Source organism: Rutidosis leptorrhynchoides, chromosome 2, assembly GCF_046630445.1.
Source record: "Rutidosis leptorrhynchoides isolate AG116_Rl617_1_P2 chromosome 2, CSIRO_AGI_Rlap_v1, whole genome shotgun sequence".
NCBI lineage: Eukaryota > Viridiplantae > Streptophyta > Magnoliopsida > Asterales > Asteraceae > Rutidosis > Rutidosis leptorrhynchoides.
The window spans coordinates 132,883,106-132,892,472 of NC_092334.1; positions in this window are offsets into that span (position 1 = coordinate 132,883,106).

Below are 9,367 nucleotides of genomic sequence, written 5' to 3' on the forward strand. Positions count from 1 at the left end.
AAGCAGCGCATGTATTCTCAGTCCCAAAAGTATATATTGCAAAAGCATTTAAAAAGGGAGCAATGAAACTCACTTTCACAGATTTTTACTTCGTCGGGAAGTAAGACTTGGCCACTGTTGATTCACGAACCTATAACAATATATACATATATATTAAAGTATTTTCAAAATATATTTACAACACTTTTAATATATTTTGATGTTTTAAGTTTATTAAGTCAGCTGTCCTCGTTAGTAACCTATAACTAGTTGTCCACAGTTAGATGTACAGAAATAAATCGATAAATATTATCTTGAATCAATCCACGACCCAGTGTATACGTATCTCAGTATTGATCACAACTCAAACTATATATATTTTGGAATCAACCTCAACCCTGTATAGCTAACTCCAACATTCACATATAGAGTGTCTATGGTTGTTCCGAAATATATATAGATGTGTCGACATGATAGGTCGAAACATTGTATACGTGTCTATGGTATCTCAAGATTACATAATATACAATACAAGTTGATTAAGTTATGGTTGGAATAGATTTGTTACCAATTTTCACGTAGCTAAAATGAGAAAAATTATCCAATCTTGTTTTACCCATAACTTCTTCATTTTAAATCCGTTTTGAGTGAATCAAATTGCTATGGTTTCATATTGAACTCTATTTTATGAATCTAAACAGAAAAAGTATAGGTTTATAGTCGGAAAAATAAGTTACAAGTCGTTTTTGTAAAGGTAGTCATTTCAGTCGAAAGAACGACGTCTAGATGACCATTTTAGAAAACATACTTCCACTTTGAGTTTAACCATAATTTTTGAATATAGTTTCATGTTCATAATAAAAATCATTTTCTCAGAATAACAACTTTTAAATCAAAGTTTATCATAGTTTTTAATTAACTAACCCAAAACAGCCCGCGGTGTTACTACGACGGCGTAAATCCGGTTTTACGGTGTTTTTCGTGTTTCCAGGTTTTAAATCATTAAGTTAGCATATCATATAGATATAGAACATGTGTTTAGTTGATTTTAAAAGTCATGTTAGAAGGATTAACTTTTGTTTGCGAACAAGTTTAGAATTAACTAAACTATGTTCTAGTGATTACAAGTTTAAACCTTCGAATAAGATAGCTTTATATGTATGAATCGAATGATGTTATGAACATTATTACTACCTTAATTTCCTTGGATAAACCTACTGGAAAAGAGAAAAATGGATCTAGCTTCAATGGATCCTTGGATGGCTCGAAGTTCTTGAAGCAGAATCATGACACGAAAACAAATTCAAGTAAGATCATCACTTGAAATAAGATTGTTATAGTTATAGAAATTGAACCAAAGTTTGAATATGATTATTACCTTGTATTAGAATGATAAACTACTGTAATAAACAAAGATTTCTTGAGGTTGGATGATCACCTTACAAGATTGGAAGTGAGCTAGCAAACTTGAAAGTATTCTTGATTTTATGAAACTAGAACTTTTGGAATTTATGAAGAACACTTAGAACTTGAAGATAGAACTTGAGAGAGATCAATTAGATGAAGAAAATTGAAGAATTAAAGTGTTTGTAGGTGTTTTTGGTAGTTGGTGTATGGATTAGATATAAAGGATATGTAATTTTGTTTTCATGTAAATAAGTCATGAATGATTACTCATATTTTTGTAATTTTATGAGATATTTCATGCTAGTTGCCAAATGATGGTTCCCACATGTGTTAGGTGACTCACATGGGCTGCTAAGAGCTGATCATTGGAGTGTATATACCAATAGTACATACATCTAAAAGCTGTGTATTGTACGAGTACGAATACGGGTGCATACGAGTAGAATTGTTGATGAAACTGAACGAGGATGTAATTGTAAGCATTTTTGTTAAGTAGAAGTATTTTGATAAGTGTATTGAAGTCTTTCAAAAGTGTATAAATACATATTAAAACACTACATGTATATACATTTTAACTGAGTCGTTAAGTCATCGTTAGTCGTTACATGTAAGTGTTGTTTTGAAACCTTTAGGTTAACGATCTTGTTAAATGTTGTTAACCCAATGTTTATAATATCAAATGAGATTTTAAATTATTATATTATCATGATATTATCATGTATGAATATCTCTTAATATGATATATATACATTAAATGTCTTTACAACGATAATCGTTACATATATGTCTCGTTTAAAAATCATTAAGTTAGTAGTCTTGTTTTTACATATGTAGTTCATTGTTAATATACTTTATGATATGTTTTCTTATCATAGTATCATGTTAACTATATATATATATATATCCATATATATGTCATCATATAGTTTTTACAAGTTTTAACGTTCGTGAATCACCGATCAACTTGGGTGGTCAATTGTCTATATGAAACATATTTCAATTAATCAAGTCTTAACAAGTTTGATTGCTTAACATGTTGGAAACATTTAATCATGTAAATATCAATCTCAATTAATATATATAAACATGGAAAAGTTCGGGTCACTACATCATCTTCTTTCACCCGCATTTGATGATACCCGGAACGTAAGTTAATCTTTGAATAAACAGACGAGCCTTGTAGTTGATCAAATAAGTCATCGATTCTCGGTAGTGGGTAGCGGTTCTTGATGGTAAGTTTGTTCAACTCTCGGTAGTCGATACACAACCTGAATGTACCATCTTTCTTCTTGACAAACAAAACAGGAGCTCCCCACGGTGATGTGCTTGGTCGAATGAAACCACGCTCTAAAAGTTCTTATAATTGGATTTGCAGTTCTTTCATCTCGCTGGGTGCGAGTCTGTAAGGAAAACGAGCTATTGGTGCAGCTCCTGGTACAAGATCTATTTGAAATTCAACGGATCGATGTGGGGGTAATCCCAGTAATTCTTTCGGAAATACATCGGGAAATTCTTTTGCAATGGGAACATCATTGATGCTCTTTTCTTCAGTTTGTACTTTCTTGACGTTTGCTAGAACAGCATAGCAACCTTTTCTTATTAGTTTTTATGCCTTCAAATTACTAATAAGATGTAGCTTCGTGTTGCCCTTTTCTCCGTACACCATTAAGGGTTTTCCTTTTTCTCGTATAATGCGAATTGCATTTTTGTAACAAACGATCTCTGCTTTCACTTCTTTCAATCAGTCCATACCGATTATCACATCAAAACTCCCTAACTCTACTGGTATCAAATCAATCTTAAATGTTTCACTAACCAGTTTAATTTCTCGATTCCGACATATATTTTCTGCTGAAATTAATTTACCATTTGCTAATTCGAGTAAAAATTTACTATCCAAAGGCGTCAATGGACAACTTAATTTAGCACAAAAATCTCTACTCATATAGCTTCTATCCGCACCCGAATCAAATAAAACGTAAGCAGATTTATTGTCAATAAGAAACGTACCCGTAACAAGCTCCGGGTCTTCCTGTGCCTCTGCCGCATTAATATTGAAAACTCTTCCGCGGCCTTGTCCATTCGTGTTCTCCTGGTTCGGGCAATTTCTAATAATGTGGCCCGGTTTTCCACATTTATAACAAACTACATTGGCATAACTTGCTCCGACACTACTTGCTCCGCCATTACTCGTTCCGACACCATTTGTTCCTTTCGTTCTATTAACCCCTGGTCCGTAGACCTCACACTTCGCCGCGTTATGACCATTTCTTTTACACTTGTTGCAAAATTTGGTGCAGAACCCCGAGTGATACTTTTCACACCTTTGGCATAGCAGCTTCTGATTGTTGTTGTTGTTGTTGCGGTTATTATTGTTGTTGGGATGATTGTTGTAGTTGTTGTTGTTGTTGTTGTTGTTGTTGTTGTTGTTGTTGTTGTTGTTGTTGTTGTTGTTGTTGTTGTTGTTGTTGTTGTTGTTGTTGTTGTTGTTGTTGTTGTTGTTGTTGTTGTTGTTGTTGTTGTTGTTGTTGTTGTTGGGCCGTTTGTTGTAGTTGCGATTGATGTTGAGATTGTTGGGATAATTGTTGCGATTATTGTTGTAATTACTGTTGTTGTTGTATTGGTGATTCTTATCACCGTTTTCCTCCCACTTTCTTTTGACTTGCTTCACATTGGCCTCTTCAGCAGTCTGTTTTTTAATTCTTTCTTCAATCTGGTTTACTAGTTTGTGAGCCATTCTACATGCCTGTTGTATGGAGGCGGGCTCGTGTGAACTTATATCTTCTTGGATTCTTTCCGGTAATCCTTTCACAAACGCGTCGATCTTCTCTTCCTCATCTTCGAACGCTCCCGGACACAATAGGCACAATTCTGTGAATCATCTTTCGTACGTGGTAATATCAAATCCTTGGGTTCGTAACCCTCTAAGTTCTGTCTTGAGCTTATTGACCTCGGTTCTGGGACGGTACTTCTCGTTCATCAAGTGCTTGAATGCTGACCACGGTAGTGCGTACGCATCGTCTTGTCCCACTTGCTCTAGATAGGTATTCCACCATGTTAACGCAGAACCTGTAAAGGTATGCGTAGCGTACTTCACTTTGTCCTCTTCCGTACACTTACTTATGGCAAACACCGATTCGACCTTCTCGGTCCACCGTTTCAATCCGATCGGTCCTTCGGTTCCATCAAATTCCAAAGGTTTGCAGGCAGTGAATTCTTTGTAGGTGCATCCTACACGATTTCCTGTACTGTTAGATCCAAGATTATTGTTGGTATGTAGCGCAGCCTGTACTGCAGCTATGTTTGAAGCTAGAAAAGTACGGAATTCCTCTTCATTCATATTCACGGTGTGTCGAGTAGTCGGTGCCATTTCCTTCAAAATAGTCAAATGGAACAAGTTAATCATACAGAATATTAAGAGTAGTTAATAGTATTTTGTAGCATAATATAAACTCATTTATAAAAGCTTTTTCTTCATATTAGCGTTTTATAAGTTTAAATTCGGGTAGTACCTACCCGTTAAGTTCATACTTAGTAGCTAATATACAATTCAACTACTACAATTCTATATGAAAAACTGATTATAATAATATTTCGCGTTCAAACTTTTACACAATATTTTACAAACTTACAATACCGCTTATTTTACATATAGCATGAAATATAGCACACAATAAATTTGATACAAGATGGTTGTGAAGATAATTCTAGCTAGTACACAAGTCGTTCAGCAAAGGCAATAAAGACACGTAATTCGTACGTCCAGAAATAAGTCATGCATTCTGGTTTTACTAGGATTACCTCCCATCCTTGGTCTTGTGGAACATAACCGTTATGGCCGTTGATAAGACAGCGTGTTGTAACGTCATCAAAGGGACGAGGGTTACGTAATGTCCAACAGTCCCGTAACAATCTAAAAACCTCATTTCTTACCCCAATTACCGACTCCGTCACTTGTGGGAACGTTTTATTTAATAGTTGTAGCCCGATGTTCTTGTTCTCACTTTGGTGAGAAGTGAACATTACTAATCCGTAAGCATAACATGTTGCTTTATGTTGCATGTTAGACGCTTTTTCTAAATCACGAAGTCCAATATTCGGATATATTGAGTCAAAATAATTTCTTAACCCATTGCGTAAAATAGCATTTGGGTTCCCCGTAATATATGCGTCAAAGTAAACACATCGTAACTTATGGATTTCCCAATGTGATATCCCCCATCTTTCGAACGAAAGCCTTTTATAAACCAAGGCATTCTTGGAACGTTCTTCGAATGTCTTACAAACTGATCTCGCCTTAAATAGTTGTGCCGAAGAATTCTGACTGACTCTAGACAAGATTTCATCAATCATGTCTCCGGGTAGGTCTCTTAAAATATTGGGTTGTCTATCCATTTTGTGTTTTTATACTGTAAAATAGACAAGAGTTAGATTCATAAAAAAATACTTATTAATACAAGAAATTTTTACATATATCATAAAGCATAGGCACACTATATTACATATATTACACCACACGAATACAACTATCTTATTCCGACTCGCTTGTTTCTTCTTCTTCTTCGGTTTTGGTTCGTTTTGCCAAGTTTCTAGGGATATATGATGTTCCCCTAATACGAGCCGTCGTTTTCCACATTGGTTTAGAAAAACCTGGTGGTTTAGAGGTTCCCGGGTCATTGTTACAACTTAAGGACTTCGGGGGTTGACGATACATATAAAGTTCACCGGGGTTGGAATTAGATTTCTCTATTTTTATGCCCTTTTCCTTATTATTTTCTTTTTCCTTTTTAAATTCAGTTGGGGTAATTTCTATAACATCATCGGAATTCTCGTCGGAATCCGATTCATCAGAGAATTGGTAATCCTCCCAATATTTTGCTTCCTTGGCGGAAACACCATTGACCATAATTAACCTTGGTCGGTTGGTTGAGGATTTTCTTTTACTTAACCGTTTTATTATTTCCCCCACCGGTTCTATTTCTTCATCCGGTTCCGATTCTTCTTCCGGTTCCGATTCTTCTTCCGGTTCCGACTCTTCTTCCGGTTCCTCTTCGGGAACTTGTGAATCAGTCCACAAATCATTCCAATTTACATTTGACTCTTCATTACTATTAGGTAAGTCAATGGGACTTGTTCTAGAGGTAGACATCTATCACATAATATCAAACGCGTTAAGAGATTAATATATCACATAATATTCACATGTTAAAAATATATAGTTTCCAACAAAATTTGTTAAGCAATCATTTTTCAAGTAAACACGGTCGAAGTCCAGACTCACTAATGCATCCTAACAAACTCGATAAGACACACTAATGCAAAATTCTGGTTCTCTAAGACCAACGCTCGGATACCAACTGAAATGTCCCGTTCTTATTGATTAAAAACGTTCCATATTAATTGATTTCGTTGCGAGGTTTTGACCTCTATATGAGACGTTTTTCAAAGACTGCATTCATTTTAAAATAAACCATAACCTTTATTTCATCATAAAAGGTTTAAAAAGCTTTACGTAGATTATCAAATAATGATAATCTAAAATATCCTGTTTACACACGACCATTACATAATGGTTTACAATACAAATATGTTACAACAAAATAAGTTTCTTGAATGCAGTTTTTACACAATATCATATAAGCATGGACTCTAAATCTCGTCCTTATTTAAGTATGCGACAGCGGAAGCTCTTAATAATCACCTGAGAATAAACATGCTTAAAACGTCAACAAAAATGTTGGTGAGTTATAGGTTTAACCTATATATATCAAATCATAATAATAGACCACAAGATTTCATATTTCAATACACATCCCATACATAGAGATAAAAATCATTCATATGGTGAACACCTGGTAACCGACATTAACAAGATGCATATATAAGAATATCCCCATCATTCCGGGACACCCTTCGGATATGATATAAATTTCGAAGTACTAAAGCATCCGGTACTTTGGATGGGGTTTGTTAGGCCCAATAGATCTATCTTTAGGATTCGCGTCAATTAGGGTGTCTGTTCCCTAATTCTTAGATTACCAGACTTAATAAAAAGGGGCATATTCGATTTCGATAATTCAACCATAGAATGTAGTTTCACGTACTTGTGTCTATTTTGTAAATCATTTATAAAACCTGCATGTATTCTCATCCCAAAAATATTAGCTTTTAAAAGTGGGAATATAACTCACTTTCATAGATTTTTACTTCGTCGGGAAGTAAGACTTGGCCACTGGTTGATTCACGAACCTATAACAATATATACATATATATCAAAGTATGTTCAAAATATATTTACAACACTTTTAATATATTTTGATGTTTTAAGTTTATTAAGTCAGCTGTCCTCGTCAGTAACCTATAACTAGTTGTCCACAGTTAGATGTACAGAAATAAATCGATAAATATTATCTTGAATCAATCCACGACCCAGTGTATATGTATCTCAGTATTGATCACAACTCAAACTATATATATTTTGGAATCAACCTCAACCCTGTATAGCTAACTCCAACATTCACATATAGAGTGTCTATGGTTGTTCCGAAATATATATAGATGTGTCGACATGATAGGTTGAAACATTGTATACGTGTCTATGGTATCTCAAGATTACATAATATACAATACAAGTTGATTAAGTTATGGTTGGAATAGATTTGTTACCAATTTTCTCGTAGCTAAAATGAGAAAAATTATCCAATCTTGTTTTACCCATAACATCTTCATTTTAAATTCGTTTTGAGTGAATCAAATTGCTATGGTTTCATATTAAACTCTATTTTATGAATATAAACAGAAAAAGTATAGGTTTATAGTCGGAAAAATAAGTTACAATTCGTTTTTGTAAAGGTAGTCATTTCAGTCGAAAGAACGACGTCTAGATAACCATTTTAGAAAACATACTTCCACTTTGAGTTTAACCATAATTTTTGGATATAGTTTCATGTTCATAATAAAAATAATTTTCCCAGAATAACAACTTTTAAATCAAAGTTTATCATAGTTTTTAATTAACTAACCCAAAACAGCCCGCGGTGTTACTACGATGGCGTAAATCCGGTTTTACGGTGTTTTTCGTGTTTCTAGGTTTTAAATCATTAAGTTAGCATATAATATAGATATAGAACATGTGTTTAGTTGATTTTAAAAGTCAAGTTAGAAGGATTAACTTTTGTTTGCGAACAAGTTTAGAATTAACTAAACTATGTTCTAGTGATTACAAGTTTAAACCTTTGAATAAGATAGCTTTATATGTATGAATCGAATGATGTTATGAAAATCATTACTACCTTAAGTTCCTTGGATAAACCTACTGGAAAAGAGAAAAATGGATCTAGCTTCAACGGATCCTTGGATGGCTCGAAGTTCTTGAAGCAGAATCATGACACGAAAACAAGTTCAAGTAAGATCATCACTTGAAATAAGATTGTTATAGTTATAGAAATTGAACCAAAGTTTGAATATGATTATTACCTTGTATTAGAATGATAACCTACTGTAAGAAACAAAGATTTCTTGAGATTGGATGATCACCTTACAAGATTGGAAGTGAGCTAGCAAACTTGAAAGTATTCTTGATTTTATGTAACTAGAACTTGTAGAATTTATGAAGAACACTTAGAACTTGAAGATAGAACTTGAGAGAGATCAATTAGATGAAGAAAATTGAAGAATGAAAGTGTTTGTAGGTGTTTTTGGTCGTTGGTGTATGGATTAGATATAAAGGATATGTAATTTTGTTTTCATGTAAATAAGTCATGAATGATTACTCATATTTTTGTAATTTTATGAGATATTTCATGCTAGTTGCCAAATGATGGTTCCCACATATGTTAGGTGACTCACATGGGCTGCTAAGAGCTGATCATTGGAGTGTATATACCAATAGTACATACATCTAAAAGCTGTGTATTGTACGAGTACGAATACGGGTGCATACGAGTAGAATTGTTGATGAAACTGAACGAGGATGTAATTG